Here is a 13,186-nt window from a genome sequence, read left to right as displayed (position 1 = left end):
CAGCATGTAAGATAAAGTTTTTATGGCCTCAACCAACTGCCGTAAATACCAAGTGTTATAAGGGCATTATATATCCATATAGGAAAAGCTAACCCATCAAAACAAACTCTTCCTTACTAAGGGAGTGAGACATTAAGGAAAGTAGGGCAAAAAAAGGAGCAAATGTTTTCCGGGACAAACCATGTTATAATGCAAGGGGTGTAAATTAGTTTATTATTTTACATATAAGTTAAATACTGGCTGTTTTTAATGTAGCACACAAATACTTGATACATTTATTTTTACACTGAAATTTAAAATTGATCTAGTACATGCCCTACCCCAACTATAAATGTGTCCCCACATTATAAATTTACCTCCCCCATTGCAACATGGTTTTGCCCAGACGCAAAGTTACTCCTTTTTTATGCTTTGCTCTCCTTAATGACTCAGGCCCTATAAGTTTTGTAAGATTTTAATGCAGATCTATAATCAGTGCAATATGCTAGGTGTGTTGACTATTATGGTATGGAACAGAAGGAAATTAGACAAATGTCATATCTTCCTAAGCCAATTATATTTCATAGTCAGATTTCAAATGTATCTGTGTGTAACTTTATAATCTGTTGATTGAATGCATTGGGCTTGAGTCATTAAGGAGAGCAAGGGAAAACAAGGAGTACATTTGATCCTATACAAACCATGTTACAATGCAAGGGGTGCAAGTTAGTTTATTATTTTTGCACATAAAGAAAATACTGTCTTTTTTGTCATGTAGCACACAAATACTTGATAACTTTATTTTACACTGAAATTTACAATGAAAATTGATCTAGGACATGCCCTACCCCAATTATAAATCTGTCCCCACATTTTAAATCTACCTCCCCTCCAATGGTTTTGACAAGGTACAAAGTTACTCTTTTTATTTTTTGCTTTACTTTCCTTAATTAATCAGGCCCATACATTTTTTTTTTCCTTAATGACTCAGGCTCATTATGGTTCTATGATGTTCTGGTAAAAATGTATTTAATTTCTAATCATTCCTGAATAGAATGGTGGTTTGAATACAGGTCATAAAAAAGTCGTAAATCCCAATTGCCATAAACACAGACCTCTGTGTCACAGTTACAGGGGTTTTGAACCCTTGAGATCTACCTAGCTTGGTTCTACTCAGCCCATAGGTATGGAATCTTTCTGGTCTAATTGAAGGTAGTCAGGTTCCCTAGCTGTTTTTTGTCCTTTTCACTTAAGGGGTATACATCACTTATTGACTTCTGCCCAGGGGAGCCCTGAAGCTTCACATGAAGTTCCCTGTGTGCCCAGAAGTGGATGGGCTCATGGCATCAGTTTTAGGCAGAGATGAAAATTGTGGAGCCTCTGATTAATTTTAATTATCCTGCATTATTTTATTTTTTTTTCATTATAGAAAATGTTTAGCATAACATCATTCTTCTGCTATTTATGTTCTTTTTCATATAGAATTATATGTTTACACTTCCCATATTTCTAATAGATTGTCGCCATCAGCAGTGCCGTAACAAGACATTTCAGTGCCCTGGGCGAGACAGGGCACCGGCGCCCCCCATCAAAGTGGGAGTGACATTTGCCAAGTGGGTGTGGCCAACCTAATGTGGGGGTGTGGCTAGCACTTTACTGTAAAGAATTCTGCTACACATATTTGCAAATGCATGATATATATATCTATCAGAGCCGGATTTACACCTCATGGGGCCCTAGGCAAGATATTGGTTTGCCCCCCCCCCTTCACACACACAGTGGCCCCTCACACACACATAATACACACACACAGTGGCCCCTCACATACACATAATACACACACACACAGTGGCCCCTCACACACACATAATACACACACACACAGTGGCCCCTCACACACATATAATACCAGGGGCGGATTGGGAACTTAAAGTGGCCCTGGAAAAATTCTGAAAGTGGCCTCATGTAGGCGGGACCAATAAATGGTAGGCGGGGCAAATTGTAGGCGGAGTTAGCACTCCATTAGCTCGAGCCACATTGGTTTTTATACAAGGCAAATGTAATACGCTATGGTAAGCAGAGTCCGTCTATCACAGTTGACGGAGCTAACACACAAGTAGGCAAAGCATTGCACATGTAGGTGGAGCAGTCACAAGTAGACAGAGTCAGCACACCAGTGGATGGTGTATACACATTAGTTATGTAAGTGGAGCAGCTTAATCCAGCAGCAGGGAGTTCCCAGGGTTAGCATTAATGTAATAATAGTTGGGTCACCCACCGGATCAAAAAGTCTCAGTAACAATATAAAATTAAAAAAATAAAAAGTAAATCACACTGCTTCTGCATACCTGTATGCAAAACTGTAGCATGTCGAAACCATGCTGGTGTGTGCCTTAACCCCGAAGAAGAGGTTCCAACCTCCCAATGTCCTCTATTCCTCCCAATCCCCTATTCTTGGAGTTAGGGATTTCAAAGATAAAAACCACATACTTTTAAATAAAACTGTGATTACTTATACACACAAGCATGAACAATTAAAAAAAAATTCTTTTTCAGATTAAATTAAAATACTCCCATGGATGCATCATACATATTGAATTGCAAGGTTTATACTGTTCTGCATGATAATTTAGCCAGTATTAGTGATACAAATACAATATAAACAGCCTCCTAGTGACCACCATACAAAATAAACAGCATCCTAGGGGACTGCCATACAAAATAAACATCATCCTAGGGATCGCCATACAATACAAAGAGCATCCTAGTGACCGCCATACAATACAAAAGTGAATTCTAGTGACCATCATACAATGCAAAGAGTATCCTAGCAAACGTCATGCAATAGAGAGAGCATTCTTGTGTCAGCCATACAATGCAGAGGGCATTCTTGTGTCTGCAATACAGAGAGCATCCTAATGACACTATATAAAGTGCCCTGTGTGTCTGCCCCTGTATGAGTGCCGCCCTGTGTGTCTGCCCCTGGTATGAGTGCGCCCTGTGTGTCTGCCCCTGGTATGAGTGTGCCTTGTGTGTCTGCCCCTTTATGAGTGCGCCCTGTGTGTCTGCCCCTTTATGAGTGCGCCCTGTGTGTCTGCCCCTGTATGAGTGCGCCCTGTGTGTCTGCCCCTGTGTGAGTGCGCCCTGTGTGTTTGCCCCTGTATGAGTGCGCCCTGTGTGTCTGCCCCTGTATGAGTGTGCCCTGTGTGTCTGCCCCTTTATGAGTGCGCCCTGTGTGTCTGCCCCTTTATGAGTGCGCCCTGTGTGTCTGCCCCTTTATGAGTGCGCCCAATGTGTTTACTCACCAACTATATGTTGAAGTACAGGACTAACAATTATTTTATTGAGGTAGAGAGAGCATAAAAGTCTGTATCTGCAACAGTTTGTGTAGTGACAATATTGGGGTTTTTTTTTTCTTCACTTATCAAGTGATTACTTAGGCTGACACTGGATATTCAGAGAGGAACTAGAGGTTTGTATATAATCTGCATTTATAGTGTACATATGGTGCTAGTGAATATGTGATTCTGTGAGTGTTAAAATACCTGCTATTTACTGCACAACTTCTTCATGTGAGTCAGTCAGGAAGTCAGAGGAGCTGTCCTCCATTCATCCCACCCCCCTGCGCTGTCACATTGGATCTGCAGCTGCCGTGATGTCATCACAGATGGACGCATAGCTCTCTCCCAGTCAGCAATAGGATTTGATCCTTTCATCACCACCTACCCCCCCCCGCTCAAGTGCCAACCTCCCTCCCTTCTCACTCTACACCCCCACCCCCCCCCTGCACGAGTCGCGGGGGGTTGCCGCGAGTCGGGGGAGGGGCCAAAAAAAAAATTTTTTTTTTTTCCTTTTAATGTGCCACAAAGGGGAGAGTAGCGGGCGGCTGCTGCACCCTCTCAGGCTTGTGCCCTGGGCGACGGCACCGCCCGCACCACCCTAGTTACGGCTCTGGCCATCAGTGGCAGCAGCTGCACCAACAAAAGCGCTGGAAGCATGTCTACAGGTTACAAACAAGCCATTTAGTATGAGGTGTGAATTCAGTAATGAATTTTCCTAACCAGCAGCACTTGTGCCACTCCTTTCCTTGTTAAATAGGATTCCCTATGCCAGGCAACATCCAGCTATAGTCTTCACCAGCCATAGGGCTTTGTTAAATAGAAAGAAGCTCTTAACTCTGGCAAAAAATGCCAGTATTTTTTTCAAGTACAGAGGGGAGCTATATGATCCAGTGGGCCCTGACTTTCAGATCATACAGGAGCTTGTAGTTCACAAGTGCCAACATGCCCAAGCAGTCAATGACTATCAGGGCTTGATGTGTCTTCTTGTACCACAATTGTATTTAATTTTTCCTATTACCATGGTAACCATCAGACCAGGGGGTTTGGAAGGAGCCCAAGTGCTATTAAAAGTAAGGGTAGTTGTCACTAGGTAGAGGTCCGCATGTTTTTCTTGGCCAATCTTTCATCTGGGTATGGTTCACATGATGACAAGGAGACCAAATTGTGGGTCTCTCTGCATGTGACCAGCATAGCCTGGCTGGGTTCTGATAATTGCTTTGTAAGAAAGTCTCATGCTTGCCAGGGTGCACAACAGTAAAGATTGGGCGGATAATAATGTCTTCAATTTTATGGCGGAATATCTTTACTGTGACCGTAAATATACACTGATCTTATCTTTGATTCAACAGCAACTATACACTCTATTTTAAATTTTAAGTATCTTAAGATTACTACAACTCAAAATACATTTGTAAAACCACAAATTTGCGGCCACAGGTTTATACCTACTTTAGAGCCACATTTGCACAGTCATGGCCAAAAGTTTTTAGAATGACACAAGTATTGGTTTTCACAAAGTTTGCTGCTTCAGTGTTTATAGACCTTTTTGTCAGATGTTGCTATGGTATACTGAAGTAAAATTACAAGCATTTCATATGTGTCAAAGCTTTTATTGACAATTACATTGAGTTTATGCAAAGATTGAATATTTGCAGTGTTGACCCTTCTTTTTGAAGGCCTCTGCAATTCACTCCGGCATGCTGTCAATCAACTTCTGGGCCACATACTAACTGATGGCCGCCCATTCTTGCCCAACCAATGTTTGGAGTTTGTCAGAATATGTGGGTGCACTGAATCCAATCTTCTGGATTAAATTAATATAAACAAATATGTTATCGAACATATCTAGCCTCATATATGATCATTTATAGCACAGCAATTCACCCCCCATAGACTCTGCATGTTTGCACACTGTTATAGATGCTATAAAATTAATTATGCATTGGGGATGAGACAGGTATAATACTCAGCGAATTAATACCTGCTCTGCACCTATCAGTAATTTTTATTCTAATAATAAGTGGCAAGTAGCCTATTAATGATCCAATATACAATAAGTTAATACTGACTAGGGACTCAGCTGAAATTTATTCAAGGGAAATTTATCCCTGAAAGTACAGAACCTGCTATATACCTTTACCCCAATTAATCCAGAAGATAGGATTCAGTGCAATCAGCTATTTTAATTCACATGATAAGTTTTTCACTTGCACAATATAATTTTAATATTTCGCAGGTCAATCTTTTTAAGATTTATAATAAACGAATAAAAGTTACGTTTTATCAATGGACGTTCGCTGATATCTATTATTGAATTTAAAGAGATATCTAGTGCACCTTTTTAACAAACTCCTGCTTCCTTAAGTGTAATGCTATATTTGGGTTCAAGGTTGCACTCCAGATACTAGTCTTAATAGAGGATTAAATTCCTGAAATATTTATATTTACTGTGTATTGATTTCCCGCAACTGGTGCGACAGAACAATTCTCTTTTTCTCTTACAGTTGATCTTTTGATTTAATTTAAATTCATCCTGTCAGCACAATTGTGAAAATTGTAGTTTATGTTTTGTAATATAATAATTTAAGGTGAATATAAAGAGAATTTCAAGGGACGTTTTTTCTTTTATTTTTAATACATATATAATTGAGATGACATTTCTTAATATTAGACAAGATTTAAGCTTAAGGCAGGAAAAATGGAGTACAAATTCAGAGTGTCTATTCGGTGAGCTGCAACTTAGAGAAACAGTGAATCAACACTGGTCAGAGGACCTGTTAGATCTAAAACATTTATTAATTAAAGAAACCAAGACCTTTTGGAACAAACTTACATTTGACAATTATATAAAACAGAAATGAGTACCCAGAGGTCTAAGATCTAAATTATTTCCAGCTTACGAATTGGCCACAGAAACATTAAGAGATGAGTGGGAACAAATTCTTCTGCAATGTTCATATGACTTAATGAAAGTATTGATGAAACAGAACCAAATTAAACTAGAACAATATACTGCAGATATAGCTAAACTAGGAGACAAATTGAAAGAATATGAAACCTTGGATAAATTCCAAAAGGCTTACGAAAAATACAAAAAAGAAGTTAACGATATAGAACAAATGACTAAAGATAAGAAAAGAAAGAAGTTTGCTAGAGACAAAAATTATTTTGAAAATAATACCATTTTTAAGTGGAGCCAAAGGAGAGACAAACCTAGAGTAAGCAATAAATATACATGTTATACTTCCTCAGAGGTAGAAACATCAGATGGTGAAGTATTGGATAGCCCCACTAAAACCAGAGCTTCATTACCCTCCCAGAAGGATTTTTTAGGGAGAGGAGTAAGAAATTTAGAATCAGAAAAAGATGTAAGAAAACGAGAGGGGGGGCAGAAACTTACGAAAAAGAGAACAAATTGAATGGCGAGGGAATCCCCAAGGATAATACAGAAAACTGAGATATTAGAAGAACAAGACAGTTCCTTGAAGATTATAAATTTATCCTACAAAACACTAACATCAGCCCAAGAAGCGGTTTTATCCAGAGGTTTATCCTTCTCCCCAACCAATGATATGGATACATCTATGGTAGAGAAGGACTTACATCTCTTTGGGAGAAAATTATTACTACATAAATTTTTCAAACAAAAACAAGCTATGAACCTTAATAGGGATAGTACGATAGAATCTACACAATACGATTCTTTTGATCCACAGGAACAATAAATAATTTGTATATTGGAAGGTCTACAATCAGAATCTGACAATAATATTCCAGATGATTCAGGTAATAAAGTCTTATTGAGAAAAAAATCTACTTTCAATCCAAATCCAACAATATGTCCTCAAGTATCAATCTATATGGAATTAGTCTCTAGAGACTTAGACAAGATGATTTCTAAACCAAACCAAAAAGTAAGATTACAAGAGAAGAAAGAAAAGCAATTAAAGAAATCAATTTATGGGATGATATTGTTATTAATCCATCAGACAAGGGAAGCAACATAGTTATCTGGTCAACATCTGATTATAAAGCTGAGGTGTTTAGACAACTTAATGACGCTAATTGCTATCTTAAATTACCCTCTAATCCTACCATCCATTTTGTACAAATGTATCAAAATCTCATAAAAAATGCCTATCAAGAAGGCATAATTAACAAAGTGATTTTGATTTCTTGTGGTTAGAAAACCTCAAATTATCTACGTTTTATGTACTTCCCAAAGTCCATAAGAATGAAAAGTAACCACCCGGTAGGTCCATAGTTTAAGGTGTGGGAAATCTGACATAGAAGGCCAATATATATGTTGATAAACATCTAAGAGAATTTGTTCTAATCCTAAAGTCATACATAAGAGATACTTTGGACGTTCTTGGCAAAATACAAAATATTACTGTAAATAACAATACATGGCTATGTATATGTGATATCGAAACACTATACACTAGCATAGAAAATGATCTAGGCCTGAAGGTGGCTAAACAATTTTTAGAAACCAAAGCAAAAAGTCATCATAATAGCTTCATTTTAAAATTGTTAGAATTTGTTTTAAAAAATAACTTTTTCACTTTCGATAACAATTTTTATTTACAAGTGAGAGACACAGCGATGGGTACAACATGTGCCTCCACTTATGCGAATATTTATTTAGATTGGTGGGAGCGGGAATTTGTTTACTACTGAAAATAAAAAATACACTAATAATCTCGTAATATGGTTGAGATTCATTGATGATGTATTTGTCATTTGGGAAGGCGATAAAATGTTTTTTATTGAATTTATAAACAAACTTAATATCAACCAAATAAACCTAAAACGTACCTATGACATGAATGCAGAAAAAAAAAAATGTTTTGGATCTAACGATATTTGTCGCAGACGAAAAAAAAATTATCAACCGATATATTCAGAAAAGAGACAGCTATAAACAGCATCCTCTATACCTCCAGCTCCCACATTCCCTCAACACTTCGGAGTATTCCCAAAGGAGAATTTTTCCATACAAAACATAACTGTGGTAACTCTCTGATTTTTAAGAAGCGAGCAAATGAATTACGTGAGAGTCTTTTAATAAGAGTCTACAGTGATAATGTGGTAAAAAAAAAAGCATACAATGAATTAAAATTTGATGAACGTGAAGATTTGATTTTTCCACAACAACGAAAAGAATCTAGAAATGAGCCCATTTGATTTACAAATACTTTTCATAATCAATGGCAGGAAATTCAGTCGAGCCTACAAAGACAAAGTCATGTTATGCAATTGGATCCAGACCTCCAAGAAATAATAGGTGATAAAATACTTACGAATTGGAGGAGATCTAAAAATCTGCGAGATTTATTTGTACATTGCCATTTCCAAGATAACTCTAAAACATATATGATCAGAAATACTATAAATGGATTTTTCCCATTTTGGGAAATGTAAAGCCTCTAAGTTTACAAAGAAAGCTAAACAATTCTGGGATAAATTTCACATTCGCCACACCATCCACTCCTTTATTAATAGTTACACACAGGGGGTAATATATTGCCTTACCTGTACTTGCAATTTGAGTTACATTGGAATGACCAGCAGACCGTTAGAACATCGTTTGCTAGAGCATATTGACAATATCCGTAATGCTGACACTTTTTGAAGTCGCATAACAGCGATCCAAAATATTTAACAGCATTTGGGATGGAGAAGGTAAAATTGAGTATTGGAGGTGACAATATACAGAAACTTTTAAAGAAAGAAGCAAGTATACTATTCCTCATGGGAACAGTAAATCCTATTGAAGTTAATCAAAATAATAATTACACTATTTTTCTTTAATCATTATTTAGTGATACATTAAGTATCTCATATTAGCCTGGCACGTAATAATAATGATATGATATAATATATATTATTATGATGAGCTTTCTTTTATTGAGAATAGTATGAACCTCTATATTAATTGGAATTTGTACTATAAATGATCATATATGAGGCTAGATATGTTAGATAAAATATGTGTTTATATTTATTCCTATCAGGAGTGCAGGTTATTTATGTCATATACTTTTCACCGATTTAACCATGCTACTCCCATAGCTAATTGGCCACACTTATGCTTAACCTTTAAAATTCCCTTCCTTTATTTATACGGACAATTACATAACTGTTAAGATTTACAACACAAACCTCTTTCACTTAAATAATTATTTGTTTCTTATATATTATAGACACTATGGCACTGCTGGTGCAAACTATTTTTCACTTTCTACCTTTGTTTTCACTTTTTCACATTGTTTCTTATAGACCCTATATATTATAATCACCTATACTTCACTTTCATTTTTGAACTCAATAAGTTCACTATTTAATGTAGTTTACTATTTTATCGTGAAATGCGATTTTATTATTTAAGTACACGATCATGCCTTTATATTATTTACTTACCAGTTAAATAGGCAATAATAAATATGTATCATACAATTAGTAGTATTACGAAACGCAATTGCGGTGATTGTTTATATAGGAAGGCAACCAATAGAATACTTTAAAGGGCGGCATTAACTGAATTGTTATTCGTAATTGATGAATGATATTGCCATTCAAACTTAGTCCTTGAAGACACAAGCTGTGTGATTTAACCAATAGGATCATATGGGAGACGGAGCCTCAATACAACTTGTAATTTATTGGCAGATAGCACTATCAATATTAATCGGACACTGCACCCTGATTGGTCCACTCACCAGACGTCACTCTGTAAGCCTCGAAAAGACAGTATTTAAGAACTGTCAAATCACTCTATCGGCTTGCCTTTGAATAAGCACCACCTAGCGAAACGCACGTCGGCGTACTCGCTGGGTGCACTAGATCATCTCACATTATAGAGGGGGTTATTTATGCAGCAGAGCTCCATTAAACTCAGACTGAGCACGGTGTCACTCACTGGACCGTGAGTGCCTCTGCGCTGGTCCGTGGTTCTCTAGCCTTCCTGCCGGCGCCTGTCCTGAGCCACGGCCGTCCACCATCTTTATGGACTGCGCATGTGCAGCATCCAAGAACTTATGACCTTTGCTTTTAATCTAATTGGAGTATCAGGCACCTCTCCCTATTTAAGGCACCTGTGCTCATTACCTCGTTGCCTGATCTTGAGTCTCATTCCCTGTGAGTCTCTGAAGGTGTCTCCTGTGTCCTGCTCGTGTCTTCCGCTTCCCGCTGATTACCTGTTCTACTCATCGGTGGTTTCCATACCCGCTACTGATTCCTGTATCCTGCTCGTGTCCTCAGCTGGCTTCTGGATTACCTGCTCTGCTCATCAGCGGTTCTCATACCCGCTACAGACTCCTGTATCCTGCTCGTGTCCTCAGCTGGCTTCTGATTACCTGCTCTGCTCACCTGCGGTTCCCATACCCGCTACAGCCGTTCAGCGCCCCTGCTGTGCCTGCATATCCTTGTGGACAAACTTCTCTACTCATCAGCGGTATGCTTACTTGTTATTGACTATCAACTGTTACCTTGCATATCCGCTTAGGACAAGCTTCTTAACTCAGCAGCGGTATCCATACCCGCTATAGACTATTTGTTGTTACGCTGCATATCTGTTTGGAACAAGCTTCTCTACTCAGCAGTGATATGCATATTTGTGACTGACTATCAGTTATTATCCCGCATATCCGCTCTGTGCAAGCCTCTCTACTCAGCAGCGGTATACATACCGTTATAGACTATTAGCTGTAAACGCTGCATATCTGTTTGGAACAAGTTCCTCTGTGCTCTCAGTGTCTTCATACCATTATTGACTCTTTGCATGCCTCCACTCATCCGCACCTGAACTCCTCACTTACTAGCAGTGGTACAACTTGCTATACGCAGACCACTGACTTCCCCGCTACATACCTGCACCTGGACAAGTCTTCTCACCACAGCAGTGGTACAACTTTCTGTACGCAGACCACTGACTTCCCCGCTACCTACATGCACCTGGACAAGTCTTCTCACCACAGCAGTGGTACAACTTGCTGTACGCAGACCACTGACTTCCCCGCTACCTAGCTGCACCTGGACAAGTCTTCCCTTCACAGCAGTGGTACAACTTGCTATCCGCAGACCACTGACTTTCCTGTTACCTTCCTTCACCTGCTCACGTCCACCCTGGTCTCCGTGGTTGAAACCTGTCTTCCACTATTGCTGCAAGTCACTGACTCATCTACCAGTATAGTGCAAGTCACTGACTATCATCAGTTCCATTGGCATCCTCTCTCCATCTGCTGTTATATACATTCCACTATTCACCCTGCTGCCAGAGGACCGCTGTGCAAACTCCTCCCCTCTGGTAAGCATAGTCACCTGGTGAATCCTGGTCAGAACTCCTACTGCCAGTGACAGTAAGATCAGGCCATGACAGGCCCAGGATCGGAACCAACAGCTAAAGAGATGCTGCAGTACCTGGTTACTCGGATTGAACAACAGGATGTTCGACAGCAACAGTTGTTTCAATGTTGTCAGGCTTTAGCCTCCTGAGGAATCCCTGAGCAAAATGTAGCAGCTACTGTTGATCCTCCAGTACCTCCATCTTCTTCCCCAGTGCCATCCCAGGTGTCTACCGCTTCCACGCTACACCTGCCTACTCCTTCTAAGTATGATGGAGACCCCAAAACCTGTAGGGGTTTTCTTAACCAATGTTCCATTCATTTCGAACTCCAACCTCATAACTTTTCTACTCATCGTTCCAAAGTGGCCTATCTCATCTCTTTGTTTTCCGGACAGGCTCTCGCATGGGCCTCCCCTCTGTGAGAGAGAAATGACCCCTTATTGGAAGATAGTGCCATGTTTATCTCTACGTTTCGAAGAATTTTTTACGAACCTGGTCGTGTTATCTCTGCAACTTCCAGTATTCTCTGACTACGCCAAGGATCTTGGTCTGTAGCTCAGTACGTCATACAATTTCGGATTCTTGCCTCTGAGCTTCAGTGGAACACTGAGGCGCTGATAGCTGCCTTCTGGCAGGGGCTTGCCGACAAGATCAAAGACGCACTGACCTCACAAGAGTTACCCTCCTCCTTGGACGATTTGATTTCTCTATGCCATCGTGTAGACATGAGGTTTTCGTGAGAGAGATTCCGAAAGAGTAACTTCCTCCAAAGGGCCTGTTCGCTCAGTATCCCAAGTTCGTCATCTTCCACCTCTAGTAGAACCCATGGAGGTAGGTTGCTCTAAATTAACATCTTAAGAGAGAGAGCGACGAGTGAAGAATAGACTCTGTATCTATTATGCTGACTCTACTCACATGCTGAACTCATGCCCTAGAAGGTCGGGAAATGCCAGGCCCTAACCAGTTCTGGAGAGGTAAGGTTAGGGTCCCTGGAGTCCTCTCCATGTTCTACGGATGCTTAAGTCTGTGCTTTTGATGTTACCGTTTCCTTTGCTACCAAATCATTTATGTCTCAAGCACTTTTAGATTCTGGAGCTGCTGGAAATTTTATCTCTAGTTCCCTAGTGAATCAATGGTCCCTACCAGTGATTCCTTTAAAAGCACCTATAGCTGTTACTGCTATCGATGGATCACGTATAATTAATAGACTCATTACTCAAAGTACGTCTCCATTGACTCTTCAAATTGGAGTTTTACACCAAGAGAAAATTTCTTTACTGGTCCTTCCTGTTACCACCAGTCCCATCGTACTTGGCCTTCCATGGCTTCAACTTCATTCCCCTCAGATTGACTGGAACACTCCTCAAGTCACTTCCTGGGGTCCCGATTGTCGTCATAGATGTCTCTCTCAAGTTGTTCCACTCAAAATACATCAGTCTTCCATTTCACCTTGCCCGCCGGGTCTCCCTCCACAGTATGCTTCCTTTGCGGATGTATTCGATAAGGTTCAGTCTGA

The sequence above is a fragment of the Mixophyes fleayi genome, chromosome 3, assembly GCF_038048845.1.
Source record: "Mixophyes fleayi isolate aMixFle1 chromosome 3, aMixFle1.hap1, whole genome shotgun sequence".
NCBI lineage: Eukaryota > Metazoa > Chordata > Amphibia > Anura > Limnodynastidae > Mixophyes > Mixophyes fleayi.
Note: the sequence above shows the minus strand (reverse complement) of the source record.